Source organism: Marmota flaviventris, chromosome 12 (assembly GCF_047511675.1).
Source record: "Marmota flaviventris isolate mMarFla1 chromosome 12, mMarFla1.hap1, whole genome shotgun sequence".
Classification (NCBI taxonomy): domain Eukaryota; kingdom Metazoa; phylum Chordata; class Mammalia; order Rodentia; family Sciuridae; genus Marmota; species Marmota flaviventris.
Genome location: NC_092509.1, coordinates 92,278,394 through 92,295,447, shown reverse-complemented (window position 1 = coordinate 92,295,447; position 17,054 = coordinate 92,278,394).

The window sequence follows — 17,054 nt, the reverse complement described above, 5'->3', positions numbered from 1 at the left end:
AATCGAATACAAAAGCATATCAAAAAAATTGTGCACCATGATCAAGTAGGATTCATCCCTGGGATGCAAGGTTGGTTCAATATACGGAAATCAATAAATATTATTCACCACATCAATAGACTTAAAGATAAGAACCATATGATCGTCTCGATAGATGCAGAAAAAGCATTCGACAAAGTACAGCATCCTTTTATGTTCAAAACACTAGAAAAACTGGGGATAACAGGAACTTACCTCAACATTGTAAAAGCTATATATGCTAAGCCTCAGGCTAGCATCATTCTAAATGGAGAAAAACTGAAGGCATTCCCGCTAAAATCTGGAACAAGACAGGGATGCCCTCTCTCACCACTTCTATTTAATTTAGTCCTTGAAATACTAGCCAGAGCAATTAGACAGACAAAAGAAATTAAAGGCATAAAAATAGGAAAAGAAGAACTTAATATATCACTATTTGCGGACGATATGATCCTATACTTAGAAGACCCAAAAGGGTCTACAAAGAAACTACTAGAACTAATAAATGATTTCAGCAAAGTGGCAGGATATAAAATCAACACGCATAAATCAAAGGCATTCCTGTATATCAGTAACAAAACTTCTGAAATGGAAATGAGGAAAACCACCCCATTCACAATATCCTCAAAAAAAATAAAATACTTGGGAATCAACCTAACAAAAGAGGTGAAAGATTTATACAATGAAAACTACAGAACCCTAAAGAGAGAGATAGAAGAAGATCTTAGAAGATGGAAAAATGTACCCTGTTCATGGATAGGCAGAACCAACATCATCAAAATGGCGATATTACCCAAAGTTCTCTACAGGTTCAACGCAATGCCAATCAAAATCCCAACGGCATTTCTGGTAGAAATAGATAAAGCTATCATGAAATTCATATGGAAAAACAAAAGACCCAGAATAGCAAAAGCAATTCTAAGCAGGAAGTGTGAATCGGGAGGTATAGCGATACCAGATTTCAAACTGTACTACAGAGCAATAGTAACAAAAACAGCATGGTACTGGTACCAAAACAGGCAGGTGGATCAATGGTACAGAATAGAGGACACAGAGACCAATCCACAAAATTACAACTTTCTTATATTTGATAAAGGCGCTAAAAGCATGCAATGGAGAAAGGATAGTATCTTCAACAAATGGTGCTGGGAAAACTGGAAATCCATATGCAACAAAATGAAGCTGAACCCCTTTCTCTCACCATGCACAAAAGTAAATTCAAAATGGATCAAGGACCTAGATATCAAATCAGAGACTCTGCACCTGATAGAAGAAAAAGTTGGCTCCGATCTACACATTGTGGGGTCGGGCTCCAAATTCCTTAATAGGACGCCCATAGCACAAAAGTTAATAACTAGAATCAACAAATGGGACTTACTCAAACTAAAAAGTTTTTTCTCAGCAAGAGAAACAATAAGAGACGTAAATAGGGAACCTACACCCTGGGAACAAATCTTTACTCCTCACACTTCAGATAGAGCCCTAATATCCAGAATATACAAAGAACTCAAAAAATTAAACAACAAGATAACAAACAACCCTATCAACAAATGGGCGAAGGACCTGAACAGACACTTCTCAGAGGAGGACATACAATCTATCAATAAGTACATGAAAAAATGCTCACCATCTCTAGCAGTCAGAGAAATGCAAATCAAAACCACCCTAAGATACCATCTCACTCCAGTAAGATTGGCAGCCATTATGAAGTCAAGCAACAATAAGTGCTGGCGAGGATGTGGGGAAAAGGGTACACTTGTACATTGCTGGTGGAACTGCAAACTGGTGCGGCCAATATGGAAAGCAGTATGGAGATTCCTAGGAAAGCTGGGAATGGAACCACCATTTGACCCAGCTATCGCCCTTCTCGGTCTATTCCCTGAGGACCTTAAAAGAGCATACTATAGGGATACTGCCACATCAATGATCATGGCAGCACAATTCACAATAGCTAGACTTTGGAATCAACCCAGATGCCCTTCAATAGATGAATGGATTAAAAAACTGTGGCATTTATACACAATGGAGTATTACGCAGCACTAAAAAATGACAAAATCATGGATTTTGCAGGGAAATGGATGGCACTAGAGCAGATTATGCTAAATGAAGCTAGCCAATCCTTAAAAAACAAATGCCAAATGTCTTCTTTGATATAAAGAGAGCAACTAAGATCAGAACAGGGAAGAAGAGCATGAGGAAAAGATTAACATTAAACAGAGACGAGTGGGGGGAGAGAAAGGGAGAGAGAAGGGAAACTATGGAAATGGAAGGAGACCCTCATTGTTACACAAAATTACATATAAGAGTTTGTGAGGGGAAAGGGGGAAAAAAAACAAGGGAGAGAATTAAACAACAGCAGATGGGGTAGAGAGGGAAGATGAGAGGGAAGGGGAGGGGGGATAGTAGGGGATAGGAAAGGTAGCAGAATACAACAGTCACTAATATGGTATTATGTAAAAATGTGGATGTGTAACCGATGTGATTCTGCAACTTGTATTTGGGGTAAAAAATGGGAGTTCATAACCCACTTGAATCAAATGTATGGAAGATGATATGTCATGAGCTTTGTAATGTTTTGAACAACCAATTAAAAAAAAATAAAAAAATAAATAAAAAATAAAAAAAAGAATCAAAACTAAAAAAAAAAAAAAAGAGTTCCTGTGACTCCACATCTTCATAGGATTGTTAGTACTTTAAACTTTTTGCCAATGAGGAGATTGTGTAGTTGAATTTCATAGGGTTTTAAAATGCCCTCCCCTGATGGCTATAAAAAGATACAGTAAGTCTTTATGTTTGTTGTCACTTAAATGTTCTCTTTAGATAAGTGCATGTTCTCTTCTTTATCTACTGTACTATTGAGTTATTTGCTTGTTCTCAATCATGTGTGGGAGCTATTTTTATATATATTCTGAATTAAGTTTTTGATGATAAAATGTTTTATTGATGTGAAATGTTGTTATCTCTTTAAAATTTAATTTTCTAGTAGTTTTCCTGTTGCATAAAATCTCAATTGATTTTTGTATATGGATTTTGTGTCTGGAGGCATTGCTAGATTCTCTTACTAATTTTTAAGGGTTTTCCATAAATTCTTTTAGATTTGTCTACATGAGCACCAAGATTATCTATGAGTAATACAGTTTTACATTTCCTTGTCAATTTTCATACATTTCATTTCTTTTTCATGTCTATTGCACTGAAGGTGATTTCCAGTACAATGTTGAACACAAGTGGTGTTAATAGTCATTCTTGATCTGTTTTGGATGACAAGAATCAATCAATCTATCTATCTATCTTTCTATCTATCTATCTATCTATTAGTAATGGGATCCTGCTTGTGCTAGGCAAGTGCTCTACCACTGAGCTACATCCAACAAATTCTCTGAACTTTTGGAACTAATGAAGCTAAATTATCTTCATCAATCATTGGCCCAACAATGCTAATAATTAGAAAAAGAACAGAAAATTAAACTCCCAGGTTGTCGCAGTCTGGCTGGGCACAAATCACGAGCCACTGAAGCAGGAACAAACTTTATTTCTGAATTCCACCAACACAACTCCACACATGCTCCCCGGGAACTATCCCGAACCCCATGCAGCTAGTCCAGGAACCAGCCACCAGAAATATCTCCTCTGGAAATCCCTCCTCCTGCACTTCCCCAACCAATGGGATCTCTCTGAGAATCCCCGGGAATCCCCACGAGAACTCCAAAGTAGCGTGAGAACTCCAAAGTAGCAGCTGAGGCAGATAGTAATGCCTTGCCTGTCAACCAATACTGTTGGCAAAATGCCAGGGGCCATTCCCACTCGGCTGTGGCTCTCAGTATCTCCCCCCTTCTGTTTAATTAAACAACAAGCAATGTGGCTAGGGACCGTGCCTGTTAGGTTGTCCAATACAACATATTGTCCTTACCCGTCATCGGATGAGCTGACCTCTAGGCGTCAGCCTCCTGTCTTAGGTTGGTACCACTGCAATTGGATCATACCCATCACTGACTACCAGTCCAGCATACAGCCATACTTGTGGATAGGCCTTTGCACCAGTGGGCGGGTGAGGTTCTTTGCCTCACCTCTGTTGGCCCCCAAATTTGGCCTTATGCCAGTGGGTGGGTTGAGGTTCTTTGCCTTACCTCTGTTGGTCCCCAAAATTTAGACCATCACTAGCAGAAGTGAGGAGGATACAGAAATGCCACAACATCAAGCCAATTGACGGCTCCTTTGGAAAAATTGTACCACCAGTGACACCATCAGCAAAGATACGCCAGCACTACCACAATTCGCTGCACCAACAGATAGTTCACAATGCATACAAGTGATATGTAGTCCAGGCAAGTTCTGTGAGCAGTTCAAAGCAGAGGAATCTATCAATATGTCCATTTCCTCCCAAAGTAAATCGACTCCTTGATTGAGCATTACTTGTTGAGTTATTATTCATTGATGCATCAGTTTATACAGTTTGTTGTGATAACTATCGAAGAAGCTGTACTTTGGTTTTATCTTTGTCTTCACTGGCACTGGGATGAAGATAGGAATTCTGGCAATGATGCTAAAAAAAATTATGTAACATTCCAACAGGTACTAAGAAAACAATTTTCTGAACAATTTACATTATCCTGAACAGAATTATTAAATATAATGAAAAGGAAAGGTGAAGGTAAACAAACAGATCTGTTAACCTCCTTATTTGTTCACATATTAAAACAATCCTCAACAGCTGTTTACCCAATTTAAATTAAACCATTAAAATCACGTGAATTAAAAAAAAATTAGGATCCATTTTTTCATGAGTGCTCCTCATATATGATATATGGACATACGCACATACAGACATACAACACAAAACACAAGTGTGCACACAAACGTGCAACACATAAGACAATAGTGAAGGCCTTGTAGCTTTACACAGGTGAAATCTCCATTGCAGTGTTTAAAACTCTACAGTCAAAAAATAAAACTGATCATAAAAACATTAACCTAGGTCTGTATGAGCTCAAAAAATAAAATAGAACTTTATGATGTGGGAAAAGGCAATAATAAAATAGATATTGAAAAAAGCATCCTGGTTAGTCACTGTCGCAGATGTAAGAATAGCCAAGCTGGAGCTCTGGATATCAGCTGTTATGGATTTGAGTCAAATCATCTTCTTTTTGGTCTGTAGAAATCACTTTGGTTAGTCTCTCTAGAATCCAAATCGGCTGTTGTTCTCCCTGTGGAAACACACAAACAGAACTCCGACTCCAGACAACCACTGGGTCAGGACCTTTCCATTGTCCTGTTAGAATATCCTTCCAAAGTACCTTAGGCTTATGTACATTTTTTGGACACATATGCCTTTCCACAGCACTAAGCCCTGATGAATCCAAATTTTAAAAGTTTAGAGTAAAAAGGGTTGTTTTAAGTTTATCTTTGGGGGATGTATACCCCTTTCCAATTCCCTCTTTTTGCTTTAATAAATACATTTTAATAGTCTGATGAGCTCTTTCAACTATGCCTTGTCCCTGTGGATTGTATGGAATTCTTGTTATGTGAGTAATACCAAATGATGAGCAAAATTGTTTAAAAGAGGTCAAGGTATAGCCAGGACCATTATCTGTTTTTAACTGTTTTGGAACGCCCACAGTGGCTAAATTTTGTAAGCAATGAGCTATAATGTCTTTAGTTTTTTTTCTCCGGCATGAAGGGAGCCCATCAAAAATCCAGAAGAAGTATCAACTGTAACATGCAAATATTTTAATTTTCCAAATTCTGGCAAGTATGTGACGTCCATCTGCCAAATATGGTTAGGTATCAATCCTCTAGGACTGACTCCAAGATTAACTTTTGGTAAAAAGGTCACACAATTTTGACATTGTTTTATTATTTGTCTAGCTTGTTCCTTAGTTATTTTAAAATGCTTTTGTAAAGTATTAGCATTGACATGGAACCTTTTATGAAAATTTGTAGCTTCTTCTAGTGTAGAGAAAATATGTATGTCATGTGTAGTCTTATCTGCTAAATCATTGCCCAAACTAAGGGCTCCAGGCAATCCTGTATGTGCCCTAATATGTCCTATAAAGAATGGATCTTTTCTGTCCCAGATTAGACTTTGTATAGTGGAAAACAAAGAGAAAACAGTAGAGGAAGGGGAAATCCTACCAGCATCTTCAAGGGATACTATAGTATTAACTATATATTGACTATCAGAAAATAAATTAAATACAGAATCTTTAAGCATCACAAAAGCTTGCATAACTGCATTAAGCTCTACCTTTTGAGCTGATTGTTTGGGTACTAAAAATGTAAAAGTTTGATCAGGGGTAACTACTGCTGCTGTACCATTATTTGACCCATCAGTGAATACATTTGGAGCATTCATGATAGGGGTTTTTCTTGTCATTTTTGGAAAAACTACAGGATGCAAAGACCAAAAAAACAACAAAGGATTAGATGGTAAGTGATTATCAAATGAAACATTAGATTTACACATGATTATTGCCCAAGTATTTAACTCATTAGCTAACTCATCAATTTGATCCATAGTATATGGAGTAATAATTTTATTGGGAGAAATTCCAAACACTCCCTTTGCTGCTTTTATTCCTTTGAGTATTAATTGTCCTACAGCCTCAGGATACCTAGTAAGAATAGTGTTAGATGAATAAGATAAATGTATCCACAATAATGGACCTTCTTGACAAAATACTCCTGTAGGAATATTTTTTCTTGGTAGTACAATAAATAATAAAGACAAACTTATATCAATTCTATCCAAATGCATATTTTCCATATATGTTTCAATAATTTTTAATGCCTTTCTTGCTTCAGGTGTTAACATGTGGGGTGAATTTGGATCTGATGGACCTTTTATGATATTAAATAAAGGTCCCAACTCTCCTGTTGGTATGCCTAGATAAGGCCTTATCCAATTTATGTCTCCCAATAACTTTTGAAAGTCGTTAAGTGATTTGAGTTGATCTACTCGTATTTGAATTTTTGGTGGACGGACCATGGTTGAAGATAATAGAACTCCTAAATAATTAATTGGAAAATTTAATTGTACTTTATCTATTGCTATCTCTAGATTATAATTTTTTAATAAATTTGTAAGTGTGGCATAACATTCTAACAATCTGTTTTTATCTTTATGTGCTAATAATACATCATCCATATAGTGAAATATTTGTAGTTCAGGATTTTGATTTCTAAGTGGCTGGATTTCTTTGTTAACATAAATTTGACACATAGTTGGGCTGTTAGCCATCCCTTGAGGGAGTACTTTCCATTCATATCTCTGATCAGGACCTTCGTGATTCATTGCAGGGATAGTAAATGCAAAACGTGGACTATCCTCAGCATGAATTGGAATTGAAAAAAAACAATCTTTAATATCTATAGCTAAAACATACCAGGTTTTTGGCAAAGCAGACAATTGAGGAATCCCTGATTGAGCAGGTCCCATAATAACCATCTCATTATTAGTGGCTCTTAAATCTTACAATAATCTCCATTTACCAGATTTATTTTTGATGACAAAAATGGGAGTATTATGGGGAGATACAGAAGGTTGTATATGTCCCTCCGCTAATTGTTGTTTGACCAGGTCATGGGCTACTTGTATCTTTTCTTTAGTCAGGGGCAACTGAGGAACCCATACTGGTCTTTCTGATTTCCAAGTAATTTTGATTGTCTCAGTGGCCCCTTCTGAAAACCCAATCCATGTCTATTTATTCCTTGATCTATTTGAATTGGTGCTGCTATACCTTGTTCTTGTTCTCCTGATCTTTTTTCTTTCCTAAAACCTTGTCTAGCCCTAGTAGTGGGCGCATTAGGATTGATGTTATTTGTTAATGTCAAACCTAATTGACCTAGGACATCTCATCCCCATAAATTTATAGGAAGATGATCCAATACATATGGCTGTATAGTTCCTTCAGATCCTTCAGGATCCTTCCAATCTAATACCATTGCACTTTTATGGGGATTAGTTGCCACTCCTAGGCCTCGAAGCATTTGGGTGGCTTGTTGTAATGGCCAATGTTTTGGCCATTCTTGACGAGAGATGATGCTAAGGTCAGCACCTGTGTCCAGTAGTCCATTAAATTCATGTCCGTGAATATTTAGTTTTAGCATTGGGTGAGAATCTAAATTTAAAGACAGCATAGCCCAATCTACACCTGTGGAGCCTAATCCCCTGGAACCTCTTTCTACAGTATGACTGGAAAATTTATCATGCCGGCTGGGTATTATTAATAACTGTGCTATTCTATCTCCTGGTGAAATTACTGATATACCTCCTGGAGAATTAGCTATAATTTTTATTTCACCTACATAATCGGGATGAATTACCCCAGGACTTATCATAAGTCCTTTTAGTGTAGAAGAACTGCGTCCTAATAATAAGCCTACTGTTCCTTGGGGAAGAGGTCCTTTTACTCCTGTGGGAATGATTTGAACTCCCATCTCTGGAGTTAGTACTGCTCTGGCGGAGGCGTAGATGTCCAACCCTGCGCTCCCTCGGGTTTGTCTGATGAGGGATTTAATGGATAATGTGTCCTGGGCACTACCCTGATGGAGTTGCTGGGTTCCTCCATTGCCCCGTGTATTTGTGGTTGTGGGCCCCAGAGCATTGGGCCACCCAGTCCGTTTTTTGGCAATGGAGCCTGATGCTTTTCTCCACGATATCATGGGTAAACACCTGGTCCTTGTCCATTTTTTGATAATGGAGTACCCTCTATGGTGGTTTGAGAATGGCATTCATAAGCCCAATATCTCCCTTTACAGCATAGTGGGCAAATACCCAGTATTCTACTCCTTTGATACCTAGCTTTGTTAAACCCTCCTCCTATGGGGCAACTCCTTTTAAAATGTCCTGTTTGTTCACAATTATAGCATGTTTTTGGCCTGGCATCTAAAGCCTGTTGTACTGTAGCTGCCAAGACTTGCCCTTGTTCATTAATGTCTCTACATAATTTAATATATGAGTTTAAATCTCCATGTTTCCATAGTCTAATGACCTCTCTGAACCAACGATTTGCTTGGTCATAAGCCAGTTGTTTAATTAATGGCATTGCTTGTTCTGTATCCCCAAAAACTCTTGTAGCTGTTTGAATAAGCCTATCTACAAATTCAGCATAAGGTTCATAAGCTAATGAACAAGATAATTGACCTTGTAAATCTCCATGTCCTTGTAAAGTCTTCCATGCCCTAATTGCATCTGCAGCAATTTGTGCATATATAGCAGGATCATATTCAATTTGTTGCCGTTGACCCTCATAAGATCCTTTTCCTAACAACATATCTAGATTTCTTTGAGGGTAACCGGCTGCTGCATTTCGCTTAGCCGGCTCCATGCAAAATTCCTCATTGGCAACCTTCCATAACAAATATTGTCCTCCATTTAGCACAGATTTACACATGCTAGCCCAATCTGCTGGCGTCATGTCCATGTTGGTAATAGATTCCACTATGTGTACAGTGAAGGGTGCTTGAGGACCATAGGTTGTTACAGCCTCCTTTAACTACTTCACTGTTTTGAAATCTAAAGCACGGTGAATTCGCTTCCCTCCTGCCTGCTCAAGTACAGAGCATGCTAATCTTTGAGGTCCTGTCTCAGGATCCCATCTATCAACTACGGGGGTTGAGGGCCACTCAACTGTCTCCATAGGTGGAGCTGTTGTTTGAATTACGCCCTCTGGTGATAGAACAGTGTTAGTAACAGCCTCCTGTTGTAGCTTTTTCCCTAATAGCTGTTTCTCCTCTAAGCTTTCTTCCTTTAAATTTTCTTCCTCTATCTGACTAGCTCCAGAGACCTTCTCTTTTTCTTGATCTAAAATGTCTTTCTCCATGGTCTGAACCTCTAACAATTTACTTAACACTCTTTCAGTTTGTTTTTTACTAATTTCTAATCTACTATAAAGATAACGCAACCCAATAAGATAACACAAAGCAAAACCGAAACAGAATGAAACAAAAACGGAACAAAAAGTCGTTGTATCAATTTTCCTATTTTCTTGACCTGTGCATTTGTCGTTTATTTCTATCTCTTCCTTAGGGGTGAACAACTTCAAACCTTGAGCCAACCATTTTTCCCAGTTTGCCTGAGAAAGTTCTAGGGATAGGCAGCTTGAAACAAAAACAAAACAAATCAAAACAAGAACACATTGTTTTTTGAAATGGTCACCCATTCTCTTGCCTTCCCTTAGGGGCGAGCAATTTCACTTACCCCTGAGCTTCAGGCATTCCCCGTATGGGCCGCCAAATGCCGCAGTCTGGCTGGGCACAAATCACGAGCCACTGAAGCAGGAACAAACTTTATTTCTGAACTCTACCAGCACACCCCACACGCTCCCTGGGAACTATCCCGAACCCCAAGCGGCTAGTCCAGGAACCAGCCACCGGAAATATCTCCTCTGGAAATCCCTCCTCCTGCACTTCCCCAACCAATGGGAACTCTCCGGGAATCCCCGGGAATCCCCACGAGAACTCCAAAGTAGCGGCTGAGGCGGATAGTAATGCCTAGCCTGTCAACCAATACTGTTGGCAAAATGCCAGGGGCCATTCCCACTCAGCTGTGGCTCTCAGCACCAGGTAGCAAAAGGAAGGAAAATAAATGGGAAATTTTTAATAGAATAGAAAATAGATATACAGTTATTATTTACCAAGCAATAATTTGTTCTTTTTAAAACCAAAGAAATTAATTGCCAACACCTCTTAGGACTCATTTAATAAAAAAGTAAAGTAATTCTCAGAAATGAGAAAGAAGACATGACTATAGATGTTTCAGGTATTAACGTTTAATAAAATGATATTATGAAGAAATGGAATATTAGTCAAAACACTTGGCACAAAGAAAATTCTAGGCTCAGATGCCTTTTGTTGATGAGTTCTACTTCTACTCAACATTCAGGAAAGAAACAGAGGCACTCTTATACAAAGTCTTTCAGAAAATAGAAAAAGTGGGTCTATTCTCTACCTTATGTTAGGAGGTTTTTATGGTTTAGATATGGTGTCCCCCAAAATCTCACATGTAAGGCAAGTCAAAAAGGTTTGGAAGAGAAATGATTGGGTTACAACCTTAACATAATCAGTGAATCAATCCTCATGGGATTAACTGAGTGCTAACTGGAGGCAGGCGGGGTGTGGCTGAAGGAGGTGAAAATTGGAGGCCTGGCTATGGGGTAGATATTTGTATCTGGAAGCAGAGACCTCTCTCTCTGATTCCTGATCCCTGTGTGAGCTGCTTCTCTCTGCCACACTCTTCCTCCATGATATTCTGCCTCACCTCAAGCCCCGAGAAATGGAGCCAGCTTTCTATGGAAATACCTCTGAAACTGTGAGCCCTCAAATAATAAACTTTCAGTCCTCTACAATTGTGCTGGTTGGGTCTTTCAGTCACAGCAGTGAAAAAGCTGACTAAAACAGAGGCATAAATGCAAAATTGCACTGGATCAATTAAATAGGCAAGAAAAACTTTATTCAATACTGTTCCAAAATATCAGATTTATTTCTTAAACCAGAAAATGTCGAACATTTATGATTATATACTTATATGTTGGCCACAAATTGTGACTATTCTTTTTCTGTACTTTAGTATTCTTTTATCACTTATGAAAAAAATTAAAACAAATAATTAAAAACAAGACTATTCCAATAAGAGAAAGACTGGGGAGAGGTAGCTCAGTATGATTAGGTTATCCGTGTTCAGACTCCTGAATCTGTGGATATTCTTGTTTTTTAGATTTCAACATTACACTCTTTATGTATTTCAAATTTGCCTTTCTTCCTGTTTTCTTCTCTAGAGCTCTATCAGGGTCTAGGTTAACTTCTTTCTATCCTCTAACCCTCTTTCACATTTTCCATATCTTGTTTTCTTTGATAAGCATTCCATGAAATTTCTCAAGATATATCCTCATTAATCTCTTTAGTTATATTTACTGCTTAACCCACTGGTTGAGTTTTTTTAAATTTCAACTTATATTTTCATTTTTATTTCATTATTTTTTAAAAATTTGAGACAAGAGATCTTGCTAAGTTGCCCTGGGGGGCCTTGAATTTGTGATCCTCCTGTCTCAGCCTTCTGAATCACTGGGATTACAGACAGATGTGTACCACTGCACCATCTTCAAGTTTTCAGTTTTAGATGTTTCATTTTTTTCCTTTCAACTCTGTGAGTTCACAGCCCTTAATTGGTTATCTTTGTGAAATAATTCTTTGTTTACTTTAAACATGTAGTACATATTTCCTCAAAATTCTTTTTTATAACTCCATGCATGAATACTTGGGGACATAAATGTATTATTGTTTTTGCTGACTTTAATGTTACCATTGTTTCTTTGCAACCTTTGAATATGAGCTAATTGCCTTATCTTAGTATGTGTTATTGCAATGGTTCTAAAAAGGGCAAAAATCCCACCTGAAAGGCTTTCCTGTGCTTGGGCTACTAAGAGGTTCTAATAGCAAAGTACTACTTTAGGCCCATTTAAGTATCCTGGATCAGCTGCCAGTTAAGGCTCATCTTGAAACTTTGTTAGTAACCTAAAGCTGAGTGTCCTTAATTCAGTGCTGCCGCAAGAGTCTGCCTAGGAGCACCCAAACTCCTCTGGGCTGCCTACTGCTCCCAGCTCTGGATAGTTACTTATATCCACAACTCTTCTCTTCAGAAAGACACTAATATAACTCCAAACCTTTTGTAAGACTCACAGTGCCTCAAAAATTATTGTTCTGTCCATAGCATCTAATCTATTGGGTAAAATTCCTCAAAACAAAATGAACAAACAAATAAAAAACTATTCTACTAGAGTGCTAGAAACTAAACACTGAAGTCAATGTTTGAACTTGATTCTGCAGACAGAAGTATCTGCAGGGCTATCAACAACCTTCTCTGTCAGGGACTTTGAGAGAAAACCACTCTGAAAAGTTGCTTCATTCATAAAGGAAATAGACATATTTTAGGGGTGTCAGCTAAGACTGTTGTTGGGCACTCAGTAAACACCAATTAATATGTTGACACTTTATCATTTGCTTTTTCTATTTTCCAATTTCTAATTCTCCTAATGCCATTTCTAACTTTTCCACCCAAAATCATGGTTTTACTTTATATTCCTATTTGCTTGAATAACTTTAAGAAATCCAGAAGCTGTTAGTAGAGAGCAAAGGTAGAGATGAATGCATGAAAATACATTCCATATCTAACTCAATAAGTGGACAAAATGGAACAAATTCTTAAAGTACCAACAAACTTTCATTTGAACTTAATTTGAAAGTTTAACTTCCAAATAGATCCGTGGGAACATTTAATTTATCATGTGGTAGATGGAATGTGCTCACTCATTCAATAAATGATTACCAAGTGCCTATTAGTTGTCTGGCACTGTAATGGGTGCTAGGGATACAATAGTAATAAAAATAAAGTTTATAATTTGTATAACTTGTAGTGTAGCCAGATATACAAACTAGACAGGAATAACAATTAAAATGCAACCATTCCTGAAAACAGTGGGGAAAGACGGTCATATGCAAGCACACAAAATATGGAGGGGACAGCCTGGCAAAGAAGGGACAGTGAGAAGTATGGGGAAGAGCCGTGGAAACATCATTAGGCAAGAAGAAAAATTAGCAAAACTAAGAGTGGTTCAATGGAAGAAAATGAAGGATCACTTTTGGGGAAGGATTATGAAAGATGTGTTTGGAAAGACACTAAGGCCAGGTCATTCAAAACAATGTTGAAATGTTTTGCTTTATCTTAAAAGAAATGGAGAGACATTAAAAGATCTTATGCACAGACATACCTTGACTACATTTGCATTCTGCCAAGTTTCTCCCTTCCAGTCCTCCTTCTTCCTCTTCTTCCTCTCCTTTCCCTTCTCTTCCTTTTCCCTTCTTTCTTACCCTCCCCACTCTCCTTTCACTGGAGATTGAACCCAGGGGCAACCCACCACTGAGCTACATCTTTAGCCCTTTTTATTTTGTCTTTTTAAAATTTTGAGACAGATGCCCAGGTTGATCTCAAACTTGCAATCATCCTGCCTCAGCCTTCCGAGTAGTGGGATTATAGGCATGCACTACTGCACCTGGCTCAAAGGTTTTTGGGTAGCATGCCAAAACGGAGAGGAAAATGGTCCAAGTGGGAATCAGGGAAACCAGGTAGAATGCGTGTTTTAGTAATTCAGGTGATAGCAAGATTATTGAGGATGAGTATGGAGGGAAATGGATAAATTCAAGTCATTTATAGGTAGGATATGCAACTTGTATGGAAATAAAAGAGCTGAGGAGAAGAACAGTTCAAGAGATGACTCCATGAATTTGGCTAAATAAACTGTCTCTAGGGGGAAAATAGATGCGAGTTTAACTGGAAAATTTGGATCCTAGTAACAATTGGTCCTCACTGCAAACCAAGCCTCCTCAAGATACTTTTGTGGAAAAGAGGGTTTCTTTCCCTTTCTGTTTCCAACCCAATGAAGAAGAAGATTCCTCTGCTATCAGATCATTATCTGCAATATGGCATTAAGTAGGAAAAGCACAAGTCCAGTTGTCAATCTGATTCCATGAAGATGAAACAAGGACAAGGAAGAACTCTGGGGTTGTTGCCCAGAAATTGAGGAAAAGAGAAAGCAAGGGTCCCAGCTTCTACCTCAGTCATGGTTACTGCTATGCAGTTTTTCATGCTGGGATTGATAGATAGGTCCATCAAGGGCCTATTTTCATGGCAGACTCAAGGTCTCCTAGAAGAAGACACATCCATTAAAGCCTTAAGTAATACATAGAAAGGGTGAGTCCAAGTACTTCAGAAGGCTTATTGTACAGGGATTAAAAGTATGGGCTCTTCCCTGCCTTACTTGAGATAAGGCTCTGTCCCATCTCACTACATGTGAAAGTGACTATGAAAGAAGTAGGCCAGATTTCAGTACAGTTAAAGTTGTGTCCAAAAGTAGTTTTTTGCCAAGATTACTAGGATCTCAAACAGGGAATTATGATGTATAACCCTGCCAGAATTCAAGGTAGCTATTATATAAGCTAAATATGTTTTTACCCTAGTTAGTTTTGCTTTGTAGTTTGCTTATAGATGGTTTAAGGATTGCCTGTTAATTTTTTAAAGAGGTACTGCTTTAAGAACACAACCTGGGTCAACATAAGATAAGGAGTTATCACCTACAGGATAGAGAGATAGACATTAAAGCCCAGTGCTCTTAATATAAGGCTGTTAACTTATTTGCTGGATGTTTAAGATTAAGTTCTAAAATTAAAAATTTGGCTCTTGCCCTCTGAGTCAGTCTGAATCAGGGAATAGGGGACTTCTCCAAAGGGCTCTGCAACTCTAGGCCACATAACCTCCTGAGCAGGGAGATTAATGAGACCAGTGGAGGACAGAAAGCCAATCAGTGCATTTGCTATGAAGAGGAGGGTCATCAGAAAAGGGAGACATCCCTGATGCTTCCAAGGGAAGCCACATGGTCAAGCAAGGCCTAGACCCATCCTAGCACAAATGGCACTAGCGGAACTGAGAAGCTGCTGTAAGTTCCCCGAGGACTCCCAGGGAAACTCAGCTGACTGTTAACAATAGATAGAAACAAAAGTCAGTTTGACTTGCTTCATCTTAAACATTTAGCAAAGACAGTCAAAGCTATCCCTGGGCATTTTAAATAATAATAATAGTTAAATGTAATTTCCAAAAATAAGTAAACTGGAGGCTGCAAAAGAGATTCTCAGACAGGAATGCCTGATACTATCAAAAGGAACTGCCAGAGTAGTTTTTAGTTTAAGGCCTTTATTTCTAACCTACACAGGTAGGCTTAATGTTTGCTAGTATGGTTATCCAGCCCTAAGTAACAGAATTAAAGATTTCTCTATTAGACACAGAGGTCATGCTAGTAAAAGGATTTTACAAGACCAGATGACATTAAATTATTAAACTGTATCTTAAGGAAAAGGACATCTGTAACCCTAAAAGTTAAATGTTGTGTTTACATCCCTGACATTTCTCGCAATGTGACAAATATCCTTAAAAATTTACATGCTCAGATAGAAGCCATGTCCTCAGCAACTTTGTCATGGAAACAATATCTTAGCTCCTGGTTCTTGGTACTTCCTGGTGGAAAACATTTTTAGTCTTTGTCTTTGCCATCATACTCATTGGCATATTCCTGTGCTATGGCATTTATTGCTGCATCAATATGGTTCCAGTACTAATGAATTCTTGTTTCTCTTATAGACCATCCATCACTCAAATGGCCCTCCAGCCTATTACTTCTCAATCAGACTTCTATCATGGACCACTCGATAGACCCGATTTTTAAAGGGGGACTCCAAACTGCTTGCCCCACATAGTCCCTTTTCAGCCTGAAGAAGCCAGAAAGATCTTCTTTGCCCCCCTTCCTTACAGCAGTAAGGAGTTCCCAAATTAGAGGGGGGAATGAAGCCAGATTTAGGTAAATCGGGTCTAATATCGAGTGAAATCTAAAATGGAGGCCGTGCGGAGAATGACTCAGGGAAAACACAGGACAACTCATGGAATGTTAATGAAGTCCCAAAAGGCCCTAGGCCAAAGTCCACCTCAAAGAAATGTTAATGAACAGCCCCCAGCAAAAAGGTGCTGACTCAGAAGTCCTTCCTGACCAGATTACTTCTTTGGCCCACCTGTGTCTCACCCCTGGGGCCTTCCCACCTACATTCCATCACTGAAAGAACTATAAAAAGGGGAGACAACATCCCTTCCACAGATTCCACCTCTTGGGTCCCCTTCTTCCTCTGGGAGAAGTCTTTTCTGTTGTCCTTTAATAAACTTCTAATTTCTACTCTGAAAAAAAAAATAAATAAAAGTATGGGCTCTAAACTGGGCACAGTAGCACATACCTGTAACCCCAGTGACTCGGGAGGCTGAGGCAAGAGGATCACAAATTGGAGGCCAGGCTCAGAAACTTAGATTCTGTCTCAAAAAATGAAAGAGGATAGGGACTTAGCTCCATGATAAAGCACTGCTGGGTTCAGTCCCCAGTAGCAGACAACACCAAAAACAATAACAAAAAAACAAAAAATGTATGATCTCTAGAGCTATTTTGTGATG